We start from the raw sequence: 14,674 nt of genomic DNA, 5'->3' as shown, positions 1-14,674 counted from the left end.
TCTTTCAGAGCGTGTCGCCAGAGCTTTTAGTTTGTATAATTTTTCCAATTGATTTTCAAGTTATTCTTCAAATTTTTTACGTTTAACTATTTGTTGAGAGCTGCTGGAGATGACAATTTCGTTCCTAAATTAAACCATAATAGACTTAAAATACTATATCCCCTTTTTTCTTACAATTGCGATGCTTACAAAAAGAATTATTATTATTATTACTTTCACAGTAATTTGCCTTGAATTTTTAATATTCCATTCAATTCAACTCTATGTAATCGCCGCTAGATGAGCTGCTGAATTTTTAAACATTACAATAAGATATTCAATTAATTCATCCTATTTACTTGCAAATATTTTGATTGATCATTGATATATACGCGTTTTTTTATAAGAATATCCAAAAATTTTGAAGCCTTCGAATGTTCTTAACTTATTGAGTTTTAAGCTTAAAAATGGTTTTTTTAACATGCTCTTATTTTCACCATTTTAGTATATTTGGTATTGAGTATGTTTGCCCATTTTCCTAAGGATGTTTTAGGGTTTCCAAGGACTCAAAATGTTCTTAACTTGTTCTTAACATTTTGGCCATCGAAGCCTTATATTCTTACATAGTTTGTTCTTATAAAAGAAAACATGTATTTAGTTGTAAATATTTTGATTTATCATTGATATATATAATGAAGAACTAAAAAATTATATTTAGAAAAATATAATCAAAATGTCGGTGAATTTTCAGTGACAGGTCACAAATTGTACATTCAACATATTTCAATAATTAAGCCTATTGCTGGTATTAAACAGAGGTGCGAATATGCCCCCACGTGACTGGATCAACAAGAAAACAAGACTTTGACGCCCCACTCTAACATTATTTTTCTATCCTGCTTTAAAGGATCAAGATTCATAAAGGTGTCGATACAGTTTATTCTCTCTAATTCATTCAAACTTAAACGGGAAATATAATTTGGAATAATTTTAGGAAGGTTTCTTCATTGAGTTTCAAGCCCGAAGGGCTAAAGGTCAATCTCTTTGGTAGGATTTGAAGCCAACAAATCCTACCAAAGTTGCGCGGCCTTGAGCGACCCGCCTCGGGTGACATACCTAAAATCTTCTCAATCTTGATATTTTGTCAATTAGAAATTTCTAGGTGTTCTTTAAGCATATTTCTATTCCTCTCAAGTTTTCGAAATTATGGTGTGCAAAAAAAACTTTCATTCTGAAATTGAGAGAAAAAATCATGGCCGACCAATTCCTAAAGGCTAAACAGAAATAATTTGTTCTTATGAAATTAATGTATCTTTATTGCTTGTTTATTTCTCGTACTGAAGCTTGTTGAATCAAACCTGTGGTTAAATTATTAAATTATTTGTGGGCAATCAGATTCAATCTTCTAATCATCTAATATTAATGACATTTCAAATGATGACCTCTTTAAAAGGGATAATCAAGAGCTCCTCCTGAATATTTTTGATTCATTGATTCAGTAGCATTGATAAGGTATTGGTGGCCAAGGTGATGTAGCTTTATACGTACCTTCCCTTCAGAATTGAAGGTTATACAACTTTGAATAATTCTATGATCGTTTTTTATCAAAATACATATCTCAAAGATTTGAGATATAAATTAGTAAAATGACGTAATCGATTTACAAACTGGGCATATAGACCAATCACAAGCTTTGAAAAGTTCAGCAAGGTTTGACGTGACCTAGATCGGGGATATGAAAAATTAAAATCAAAATAATTATTATCATTCAACGACGATTTTTTGGACCTACCTCGGAGTTCCTATAAATTAACCCATGTTCGTTCGTTCGTACAGAGCCCGATTTTCGAAAAAAAATAAGCCTGGAAAACCGGATTTTTGGCATTTTCTCGAGATTTCATCATTAGTTTTTCCGATTTTTTGCATTAAGATGCGTATATAGCAATTCCCAAAAAAAATATCCGAGTCGGAGTTTTGAGAAAAAAAATTTCCGGACGAAAATATGCGGGAAATCGCAGTTTTTGCAGATTTTCATTGGACTTTTTCTTTGTTTTTTTTTTCAAGCAAAAACATATTTATGCGACAATGCCCACGATTAAGCATGGTTCAATTTTCAATGAAACTATTTGAAGCCGGAACTTTCTAAAAATCGCCGGAAAAGCCGAGAATCGCTGGAAGAACAATTTTTCTTGAATTTCTTCCGTTGTACTTGTCTATTTGTCATGAAATTTTGGACACTGGTGCAAAATGGCAATTCTTAAAATGTGAGCGGGAGCCCGACTGTCGAAAAATTATCTTCCCGGCCGCCAAAAATGCTAGAAATATGCCGGAAAAACCAGTTTTTACAATTTTCTCAATATTCCATCATTAGTTTTTTTCTGATATGTGTTACGATGTTATGTATTCATGTAACTTTACGATCTGTGTTCGCTCGTCCGTTCTTTTTTTCACGATCTTTTCCATTTTTGCTTTAAAGGTTTTCTACGGGTAATAAAAGGAGCTTATTTTAGGCAGTGTCTTCATGCTGAGTCAGGTAACTTAAAGCTACCTTTTTACGCAACGATATCCTGGAAAAAAAGTGAAAGATCGAAAGTTGTTTCGAGATGTGACCTCGCATTCTATTGCTTTTGTAAACAAAAAAATAGCAAAGATGATTTCGAGCAAATTTACAATCAAATGTTTTGTCAGATAGAAAACGTTCTATTTATCATAATCATAAGAAAATTGGGCCTAATTGGACTTGAGTCCCGAGTGGTATTCGACATTCAGACAAAGGATTTTCGTCGATTTTGTACTTAATCATAAATCATTCATGTCTATACCTTTTTGGGTTTTCTTTGGAATCGATTCTCTTCCTCTTCTCTCCGTTATTATGCGTTTAAAATAAGTCCATTCTAATTTGCCGGAACCCGATTTCAACGTCATTGTAACACGCCCGGAAAAGTACTATACCGATTTAAATTTTTCGAAATGATTGTCCGTGTTTGTAATACTCTCGGGTAACTAATAGCCGCCCCCCCGCTGATTAACGTATTTTTCAAGGAAGGCAGAGTACTATATGGGAGAGTAAATACATAGTGTATTCCACCTTCTTCAGAAATATTCAAAAAGGTATTTTTTTAAAGAAGGCGGAATACTATGTTAGGGCAGAAGTCCATAGTAGTGTATCCCGCCTTCTTTAGAAACATTCGAAAGGGTATTTTTTTAAAGAAGGCGGAATACTATGTTAGGGCAGAAGTCCATAGTAGTGTATCCCGCCTTCTTTAGAAACATTCGAAAGGGTATTTTTTTAAAGAAGGCGGAATACTATGTTAGGGCAGTAAGTTCAAAGTAGTGTATTCCGCCTTCTTTAGAAACATTCGAAAGTGTATATTTTTTTAAGAAAGCGGAATACTATGTTAGGGCAGTAAGTCCAAAGTATTTTATTCTGCTTTCTTTAGAAACATTCGAAAGTGTATATTTTTTTAAGAAAGTGGAATACTATGTTAGGGCAGTGATTCCAAAGTAGTGTATTCTGCCTTCTTTAGAAACATTCGAAGGGGTATTTTTTAAAGAAGGCGGAATACTATGTAAGGGCAGTAAGTCCATAGTAGTGTATTCTGCCTTTTTTAGAAACCTTCGAAGGGATATTTTTTTTAAAGAAGGCGGAATACTATGTTAGGGCAGTAAGTCCATAGTAGTGTATTCTGCCTTCTTTAGAAACATTCGAAAGCCTATTTTTTTAAAGAAGGCGGAATACTATGTTAGGGCAGTAAGTTCATAGTATAGTAGTGTATTCTGCCTTCTTTAGAAACATTCGAAGGGGTATTTTTTTAAAGAAGGCGGAATACTATGTTAGGGCAGTAAGTTCATAGTATAGTAGTGTATTCCGCATTCTTTAGAAACATTCGAAGGGGTATTTTTTTAAAGAAGGCGGAATACTATGTTAGGGCAGTGATTCCAAAGTAGTGTATTCCGCCTTCTTTAGAAACCTTCGAAGGGATATTTTTTTTAAAGAAGGCGGAATACTATGTAAGGGCAGTAAGTTCATAGTATAGTAGTGTATTCCGCATTCTTTAGAAACCTTCGAAGGGATATTTTTTTTAAAGAAGGCGGAATACTATGTAAGGGCAGTAAGTTCATAGTATAGTAGTGTATTCTGCCTTCTTTAGAAACATTCGAAGGGGTATTTTTTTAAAGAAGGCGGAATACTATGTTAGGGCAGTAAGTTCATAGTATAGTAGTGTATTCCGCATTCTTTAGAAACATTCGAAGGGGTATTTTTTTAAAGAAGGCGGAATACTATGTTAGGGCAGTGATTCCAAAGTAGTGTATTCCGCCTTCTTTAGAAACATTCGAAAGCCTATTTTTTTAAAGAAGGCGGAATCCTATGTTAGGGCAGTAAGTTCATAGTATAGTAGTGTATTCCGCATTCTTTAGAAACATTCGAAGGGGTATTTTTTTAAAGAAAGCGGAATACTATGTTAGGGCAGTAAGTCCAAAGTATTGTATTCTGCCTTCTTTAGAAACATTCGAAAGCCTATTTTTTTAAAGAAGGCGGAATCCTATGTTAGGGCAGTAAGTTCATAGTATAGTAGTGTATTCCGCATTCTTTAGAAACCTTCGAAGGGATATTTTTTTTAAAGAAGGCGGAATACTATGTAAGGGCAGTAAGTTCATAGTATAGTAGTGTATTCTGCCTTCTTTAGAAACATTCGAAGGGGTATTTTTTTAAAGAAGGCGGAATACTATGTTAGGGCAGTAAGTTCATAGTATAGTAGTGTATTCCGCATTCTTTAGAAACATTCGAAGGGGTATTTTTTTAAAGAAGGCGGAATACTATGTTAGGGCAGTGATTCCAAAGTAGTGTATTCCGCCTTCTTTAGAAACATTCGAAAGCCTATTTTTTTAAAGAAGGCGGAATCCTATGTTAGGGCAGTAAGTTCATAGTATAGTAGTGTATTCCGCATTCTTTAGAAACATTCGAAGGGGTATTTTTTTAAAGAAAGCGGAATACTATGTTAGGGCAGTAAGTCCAAAGTATTGTATTCTGCCTTCTTTAGAAACATTCGAAAGCCTATTTTTTTAAAGAAGGCGGAATCCTATGTTAGGGCAGTAAGTTCATAGTATAGTAGTGTATTCCGCATTCTTTAGAAACATTCGAAGGGGTATTTTTTTAAAGAAGGCGGAATCCTATGTTAGGGCAGTAAGTCCAAAGTATTGTATTCTGCCTTCTTTAGAAACATTCGAAGGGGTATTTTTTAAAGAAGGCGGAATACTATGTTAGGGCAGTGATTCCAAAGTAGTGTATTCTGCCTTCTTTAGAAACATTCGAAGGGGTATTTTTTAAAGAAGGCGGAATACTATGTTAGGGCAGTGATTCCAAAGTAGTGTATTCTGCCTTCTTTAGAAACATTCGAAGGGGTATTTTTTAAAGAAGGCGGAATACTATGTAAGGGCAGTAAGTCCATAGTAGTGTATTCTGCCTTTTTTAGAAACCTTCGAAGGGATATTTTTTTTAAAGAAGGCGGAATACTTTGTTAGGGCAGTAAGTCCATAGTAGTGTATTCTGCCTTCTTTAGAAACATTTGAAAGGGTATTTTTTTAAAGAAGGCGAAATACTATGTTAGGGCAGTGATTCCAAAGTAGTGTATTCCGCATTCTTTAGAAACATTCGAAGGGGTATTTTTTAAAGAAGGCGGAATACTATGTTAGGGCAGTAAGTCCAAAGTATAGTAGTGTATTCCGCATTCTTTAGAAACATTCGAAGGGGTATTTTTTTAAAGAAGGCGGAATACTATGTTAGGGCAGTAAGTCCAAAGTATTTTATTCTGCCTTCTTTAGAAACATTCGAAAGTGTATATTTTTTTAAGAAAGCGGAATACTATGTTAGGGCAGTAAGTCCAAAGTATTGTATTCTGCCTTCTTTAGAAACATTCGAAAGTGTATTTTTTTAATGAAGGCGGAATACACTGTTTGGATTTTTTGTTCCAATATAGTATTTCGCCTTCTTTAGAAATTTTGAAATAAGGAAATCGGGACTCAAAATTTCTCGTTGCTATATATAGTTTTACTTGAGTCCCGAATTCAACCTTTCCGTAGACCAATTCGGGACCATCCCGAAATTTACATTTTCAAGACAAGCTATAATTAGCCCGTATAAATAAAGATCTGCCCCACACTTCCCTGATTTTCAAATTCAAGCGGCCGTATCCATCTTTTCAGTGACTCAGATATTAAATATGTATTATATATACTTTTACTTGAGTCCCGAATCCAATATGTTCGTAAAGTAAATCGGGACTAAAAGTTTCTCGTTGCTATATATACTTTTACTTGAGTCCCGAATTCAACCTTTCCGTAGACCAATTCGGGACCATCCCGAAATTTACATTTTCAAGACAAGCTATAATTAGCCCGTATAAATAAAGATCTGCCCCACACTTCCCTGATTTTCAAATTCAAGCGGCCGTATCCATCTTTTCAGTGACTCAGATATTAAATATGTATTATATATACTTTTACTTGAGTCCCGAATCCAATATGTTCGTAAAGTAAATCGGGACTAAAAGTTTCTCGTTGCTATATATACTTTTACTTGAGTCCCGAATTCAACCTTTTCGTAGACCAATTCGGGACCATCCCGAATCAAACCCTTTATATAGACGGATTCGGGACCGTCCCGAAACGGACATTTTCAAGACAAGCTATAATTAGCCCGTATAAATAAAGATCTGCCCCACACTTCCCTGATTTTCAAATTCAAGCCGCCATATCCATCTTTTCAGTGAATCAGATATTAAATATGTATTATATATACTTTTACTTGAGTCCCGAATCCAATATGTTCGTAAGGTAAATCGGGACTAAAAGTTTCTCGTTACAATATTAAGCAGTTATTGGACAAAGTCGAATCCAATATGCAAAAATATTGGGCGTGCGAGAAAAGGTATTGGACGAGGCTTCGCCGAGTCCAATATCTTTTCTCGTAGCCCAATATTTTTCATATTGGATGAGACTGCGTCCAAATAAATGGTTTATTATCCGTTCATCGCTAAAATATTTCTCGTTTTCAAACATAATTCCAATTTATAAGCTCGTAAATCTGGTTTCTTGGTAGTTTTTTATTCAAAAGTCTTATTTTCATTTTGTGACGCAACGTCAAAAAGAAGATGCTCAATTGTCATTGAACTCGTTGTGTGACGTCAATTTTTGAAATAAATAGCCCCTATGGAAGCTATATATTCAAAAATATTGGACAACAAAGAAGCCAATCAAATGTCGCTATTTACTCGTGTCGGATAATAAATACTTTTACTTGAGTCCCGAATTCAACCATTTCGTAGGCCAAATCGAGAATTTTAATTGAGTCCCGAATCCGAACATTTCGTACGCAAAATCGGGACTCAAGTAAAAGTATATAGTATAAATCAAACCATCGATCAATTTTTTTTTTCATCCGATTTCGACTTCTTTACCACGGACTCAAGTTAAATTAGGCCAAAAAATTCCAAATAGTATCAGTAAGAGTCCCTTTGTTTGAGGAATATGTTTTTATATTCAATTTATTTTCATTTTTTCAAAATCTTTTTCTAATCTTGTCGCACTTGTTTTTACTATATCAGCATCATCAGACCTTTCAATCAAAACAAAACCTTTAAACTACAATTAGTCGCGCGGCTGAGGTCGAGAAACGTTTCATTTCGTGATACATCTTTTAGATTCCAAAAAAAACAACGGAAACTCGCGAATTAGTATGTGTAGATTACAAAATCAAAAAGTTTCCACGATATTATCGTGCAAGTAACGAGTAATTGGCGATTTTTTGCGTTTCCAGGCAAAATTGCAAGGCCTGGAAATTCATGATTTTTGGGGTGTCTTCAAATTAAAAAAAGACCTATATCACATGATAGAGCTCTTCAAACTGAGCAAAAAAGTGTATTACACCAAAGTCCCAACTTCTCTAGATCAAAAGTTATGGGCCTATTTGTGGTCAAAAAGGTGTTTAACTTTGCATAAATTAATGCAGATTGTGGGGAAATTCCCTGTTTTCCATCAGTTTTTTACCACAAATAGGCCAATAAATTTTGATCTAGAGAAGTTGGGACTTAGGTGTAATACACTTTTTTGCTCAGTTTGAAGAGCTCTATCATGTGATATAGGTCTTTTTTTAATTTGAAGACCCCCCAAAAATCATGAATTTCCAGGCCTTGCAATTTTGCCTGGAAACACAAAAAATCGCCATTTACTCGTTACTTGCACGATAATATCGTGGAAACTTTTTGATTTAGGAATCTACATATACTAATTCGAGAGTTTCCATCGAAAAAAGTGGAATCTAAAAGGTGTATCACGAAAATCATTTTCTAGCCACTTTTTTCGACCTCAGCCGCGCGACTAAATATGGATTTATTATAGAGACTCTGGATGAACATCGAATGAAACGGTTTAGAGCGAAGTATTGTCTTTCCATTGCCAAGCCTAAGATCTTTGCTGATGACACATCTTTATTTTCGTTAATGATTGACCAACGTTTGAGCTATAATGAACTAAATAGAGATCTTGCAAGAATAACTGAGTGGGATCGTCACCCGGGGGGTACTAGGGTTGCGAGCTGACGGGGGGTGCCGCCCGACTTTCGAGCTTTGGACCCTTACCGGGACTAAAAAGGAGAAAACTAAGGAAAATTTTGGGAATTTTACGACCCTTAGCGGGACAAATTTGACCAGTTTTGACCAAATTTCTTAAAATTATTAAATCTTACATTAGACTGCATTTAGACTATGGGGATATCATATACAACCATCGTGGAAATTCGACTTTTGTGTGAAGCTTGAATCTATCCAATATAATGCCTGCCGTGCTATAACAGTCTGCTTTCGTGGAACGTCTCAAGAAAAACTTTATCCTGAACTTGATCTCGAGAGTCTTGCTGATCGTCGATTTTTAGTAGAAGAATGATCTTATTCTATTTTATTATTCTAATTCAGCCCCCTCTTATTTACGTAACTAAAATCTGTCTCAATATAATATGCAGCGGAGACAAAAAAGGCTGTAACTTTTGATAGAATTCGAATTAGATAGCGGTTTTGTGCTCGTTAAAAAGATAATCCGGAGTGGAATATTGTCAAAAAAGAAAAACATTTGAAAAATGGAAAAATAAAGATGAAAAATGAAGAAATCGAAAGTGGGAGGCGGGAGGCGGGAGGCGGGAGGCTGGAAACGAAAGTGCGTGCCCTATGGTTTCTCTTATTGTTTCATGGGACAAAAAGTGAGGGTAATACCCAAAAGGCACGCTTATTTTTGGAGCAAAATTGATTCGAATCTGAATTCGAAACTGAATTTTTTGACTTTACAAACAAAAGAATTGAAATCCCCAGTTATGAAAAAATGTGAGAATATCAATCCCCATCGAGTTCCACTCCGTTATTTTTATCCCTACTGGCTGAAAAAATCCTACCGGGTCTGTGAGAAGGGGTGTCATATTTCCTATTTCAAAATTTCGCTCAAGTATAGTTTTTATTGATGTTGTACCGTGTTTACATTTTTTGGACATTTTCTTCTTCATGGGGTCACTGAGATTGATGTCCGAATTGTCATGCAAAACACTGATAAAGAATTTGGTTTACATTTTTCGCAATTCTACATTCATTCATGCAATATTTACCTTATCTAGATACTTAAAATGTAGAAATGTTTACACTTACATAAGTTCAGTATGAATAACACGCTAAATTTTTAGCAACATTTTATTCGCGGAACATTTTAAGAGGCCTAAAAGTCCCCCCCCCCCTCCAAAAAAAACCCTCATTTCTAAGGAATGAGAATTGTGCTGTTACCTTAAAATTTCACCAGAGAAATGAGGACGATACGAGGATGATTTGCAAAATTTCAGTCGGTCGAACATCTGAACATCAAGTATCAGTTGATACTTTACAGAACTTAGAGCTTATTATGGTGTTATTCGTATGGTTCTCACACTGCACACTACTAATTTCTAACTAGGAACCGAACAACCTAAGAATAACGTAAAAATATTTTGGGATGTTAAATCAAAGTAGGTTAAAAATGGCCAAAAATGGGCAAAATGGACACACTTTGGGGGGCTTTAACTTTTAAAACTATTAAAAACACTGAAAACATAATTTGAAGAAAGAGAATTTTTCAGAAAAATATAAATTCAAAATTTTTGGTCAAGTAGACAAAATCTTCTTTTTATAATCTTCACTTTCGAAATTTTTGAAAAATTTTGAGGTATTTAAATCATTTGTTTTAGATTATCTAATCAGCGAGGTATTACTTGATTATATCTTCTCTATTTCAACAGCAATGCCTCAAAATGTTCGGATTGCTATTTTTTTGGAACAGACTTTACAATGGACGTATTGTTTATTTAAGGATTTCGCACATGTTTTGCATTGATCGAAAATAATGTCTCAATTAAAGTCTATTCACGATAAGTGTGCACTCTTTTTTCATTTACCTATAACTTTTGAAGGAATTCTTCAATCTTTATAAATTTGGTATCATTGGAAAGATATTAGTGAGTGGAACAATTTGGAATAAAAAAATCGATAAAAAAATTCTAAAAATGAAGATAAAAATGAAGAAGAAAAAAATGAAGATCTTGTAGAGAAGTGCTATAACTTTCATTTTCATTGGAGAGATTTTTTGATCTTAGGAAGTCATCAATGTGAAAAAATTTCACTAAAATATTTATTCAAGATAAAGTTATGATACAAAGTTTATAAGTGATTGACCCCAAAAAACAGCAGAAAACAGGAGAAAACAGCGTTTTTAGACGTCAATCAGCTTATAACTTTGTTTGATATCTTTTGACTGAATGATTATTTTTGAGAAATTTTTTCACAGTGATGACGTTCGATAATCAAGGATTCGCTTCAATGAAAATGATAGTTATAGCACTTTTCTACAAGATCTTCATTTTTTTCTTCTTCATTTTCATCTTTATTTTTAGAATTTTTTTATCCATTTTTTTATTCCAAATTGTTCCACTCTCAAATATCTTTCCAATGATACCAAATTTATAAAGATTGAAGAATTCCTTCAAAATTTATAGGTAAATGAAAAAAGAGTGCACACTTATCGTGAATAGACTTTAATTGATAATGTCATTTCAGTATTAATGAACCGATAGCACAGTTGGGAGAGCAATCGCCCGGCAAGCAAGAGGTCGTGGGTTCAATTCCCACTCGATTTGTTACCTTTGAGAAAACTGGGAAGTACAGTGCAGGATCCGTTGATTCATTTCAGTATTAATTTTTCAAATAAATCACTTAACTTCAATCAATACTTTCAGGTGCGAATCTGACCGGCTACCGAGAAATGGAAATGGATGCCAATCGAAACAAGGATGAAAGTAAATAATCAGAAGGACACAGTTAACTTGTAAGTTTCGTCATTTCTCAAAGTCTTGTATACATTTTTTATAAGAACCAGTATAATTTTGCTGAGACTTTTTTCGGCTGTTCTTATTTTTTGTCACTTTGAGCCTCAAAATGTTCTTATCCTGTTCTTATTTATTGGATGTAATTGAGGTATTTTGTTATACCCGATTTTTACTACGTTGACCCCTAAATTGGTTGAAATTGTTTAATTTCAGGCTCAGCATTGGTCTTGAATTGTTCCTATGTTATAGAATTTTTCTTATAAAAAAGTGTAGTTTAACTGCATTCATATGTAGTTTTCCATCTGCTCTTTTCTCTTTGAGAACAACCATCAATGAAATTACTGGTGTTTCTTTCGTGTAGAATATGTATGCTTGTATGGTTATCACTTAAATTAAACCAGATCTAATTAGGCTCCCTCCTGTGTTTTGTGTACCCAACGAGTTCACGAAGAAAAAAGATAAATGCGGGATAAGGGATACGGAAGGGATGATAATAAAATCTGGCTAAATCTAATAAAAACGTTTTTTTCACAGACATCCATCCATACCCTAATCTCATAACAGATCATCTGTTCTGCCCCTACCAGCCAGTGGCGTTGTGGGAAAATCTTTCTGGAGGGGCCAAAACCAATTCTTTTTAAATGGTGCCCCCTTCAATTTTCCAAAGTGGTGCCCCCACCCACCAGCTTCTAAACTTTTACTACTTTAATCGGATTAATTTTCGCGAGATTAAATTTCGCGATTTCGCGAATTTTTGCCATTTTCGCGAAATTAAAACTCGCGAACACGCGCGAGATTCCTGATTCGCGAAATTAAATCCACCACAAAACTTTTAAAATTGTATTTTTGGCGGAGAAACTAGTTCCAAGTCTCCATTTATGGCAAAAAATGGCTATTTTCAGCTGTTTTCTGGCTTATTCGCGAAATTAAATCCACGCGAAATATTTCAAAACTCTGACTCGCGAAATTAAATCCAGAAAATTTCGCGATTTTTTTAACTCGCGAAATTTAATCTCGCGAAATTTAATCCGGTTAAAGTAATTCATTTGCCTAGGCATAATGAGGAAGGAAATATTTAGTGGAGAAGAGTAGATATATCTTTGATGAATGGAAAAGCAGGCCCCACCATGGTTGGGGCCGACTAGAAAAATTTTAAAAATGGACTGCCAATATACCCTAAATCATTAAATGAAAACAGACAAATTTGACACTTGCTAGATTGAAAAGAAACTTAAAGAAACAATGTGAAATGCGAGCGAAGCGAGCGAAAAAATTGATGTTCTATGATTTCAATAATGTTGCCAGCAAATTGGTCTTGGGGCGCAGTTAGATTTTCATTTAATAATGCTCTATTGTACACAAAAAAACTTGTAGATTAACTAGATTGCAAAGAAGTTACCAATTAAACTGTAAGTATTTTAAAATTATCTCAGTAAAGTTGGTCCTGGGCGCAATCTAAGGCGCATCAAGTATGATCTTTAAGATTGGAGCGTTTAAAAAAATCTCTTTTGGCGCCCCTTGCTCTTCGGCGCCCCTTCAAAAAAGCTCCGCTGGGGGGGCATGGCCCCCCTGCCACAACGCCACTGCCTACCACGCTCTGCTCTAAAGGAATTTGGCGAACGTGACGATCTTGTTGTTCGGTCAAAACACAAAAAACCACGTTTCCTTTTGCTTGAAAACGAAAACGAAAGTGACTGGTTTCTAATATTTATTTATTGTTTTGCTTTAGCAAATCAGCGCGCTCAAAGCTCATTTATTATTCATCCCAAATCTAGATGAAAAAGATTAAAGTAATGAGCCAACCTACGTAAATTCCATGAGCCTTTAGAGTCAAGACGTACTATGCACGCAGAGTATCAGAATCTGCGTGATTAGCGGCATGTTCGTAGCAAGTACTTAATTTTGTCTAAGTGCCCCCCCCCCCTGGGTCAGTACACGCTTTTTTTATAAGAATGGTGTAAATTCAATTCATCATGGATATTCTTAACTTTTTTAGGAAAATCATCCAAAAATATTCTTACAGCATTCTTAAGTTAGATTCCTAATTCAGACTAGATTTCATATTTATTTAGTACATACGTCTCAAGCATAAAATGGCTTTTTGTGAAAGGAGTGAGCCTTACTTGGGGGTAATTGACAATTTATAATTGAAAATGCTCTAAAAATGGCATTCTTAGCTTGAATAGAAAAATTCCATGATGGTGATATTCTTAGCATTATTCTTAATATTTTGACCATTTTCATCATGAACATTCTTATAAAGTGTATTCTTATAAAAAAGCGTGTACTGTGATTACATTTGGGAGGATTTTCTAAATCAGTCATCAATATTTGTGACTTTCAATGTGAATGGCTACATTTATTATTCATTTTGTATTACGTATTACTCCCGCAATTTAGAATTGCGGTTTTGACCGTTCTTTGATCTAATTCATTCAATCTGAAGAAGTATTTTGTTTACTCTCAGCCACTTTTTAACTTTTTTACATCCCCATATTTCCCGAGGTATAGAGCTGCTTATTAGAAAATATTGAAGAAAATGAAGAATTGTGATAGAAAAACTCTACTTGCTATCTTCAATGTCCTCCTCATTTTCACTCTCAATTAATGACATCGTTAATTTTTGTAAAATTCTGGTAACCCTTCATATCAAATTTGACATGACACATTTAGTATTTTTTGCGGTTCTGTAGGAATGAATATGTAACAGGTGTTCGTATAGAAGAAAATATTTCTTTTCGTTTTGTGTGGTGACATTGCGTTGGTGACGACATAAAAATAAACATTAAGAGGATTGATATCCCCACACTTTTAACAAGATGTTAAATTACTTGGAAACCATCCACGTACTGCACAGGTCAACAGACGCGATTTATTCCACCGTTCACTAAGTTAAACGGCAAATTTCTTACCCAACTGGCAAACAACGTTGTTTCAACGTTTTTCTAATGTTCTTAACGTCCATATAACGTTATATGAACGTTGAAACAACTTTTTGTGCCAGCTATGACCATTTACCAGGAACATAACTTTCTTAGCTTTAGTTTTCGCTACTCTTTACAACCCTTGTAAGGACGTGGGGTTTACGAGCCCTTATCTGATATGGAAGATCCAAAAAACAGGCATCCATTTAAATCCAGATGATATTACCACGTCTGATGAGGTTTACTCGAGTGGAAAAAAGTCTTTAAAAGTGCGAGAAACGGACTTAAAAAAAAAATCTTTTTACTATTTATTTCTTAGTGTAGGTATATGTGAAATCTAAAATTCAATGCAAGGTGCGACATTCCATCATTCTTACATATT

General features: G+C 34.5%; 1 protein-coding gene across 1 annotated transcript in view; it reads left to right on the top strand.

Moving 5' to 3' along the window:
* LOC136805314 (uncharacterized) overlaps window positions 1-14,674 on the top strand; it is a 98,085-nt gene that overhangs the window by 54,287 nt on the left and 29,124 nt on the right. Inside the window, exon 3 of the mRNA XM_067061900.1 lies at window positions 11,279-11,367. The gene's annotated coding sequence lies outside the window, so the exon portion shown is untranslated. The remainder of the gene's footprint in view (window positions 1-11,278; window positions 11,368-14,674) is intronic.

This window comes from Clytia hemisphaerica, unplaced genomic scaffold, assembly GCF_902728285.1.
Source record: "Clytia hemisphaerica strain Z4C2 unplaced genomic scaffold, Clytia hemisphaerica genome assembly, whole genome shotgun sequence".
NCBI classification, from domain to species: domain Eukaryota; kingdom Metazoa; phylum Cnidaria; class Hydrozoa; order Leptothecata; family Clytiidae; genus Clytia; species Clytia hemisphaerica.
The sequence above is the reverse complement of the archived record's forward strand: the minus strand, read 5'-3'. Positions and strand labels throughout refer to the sequence as shown.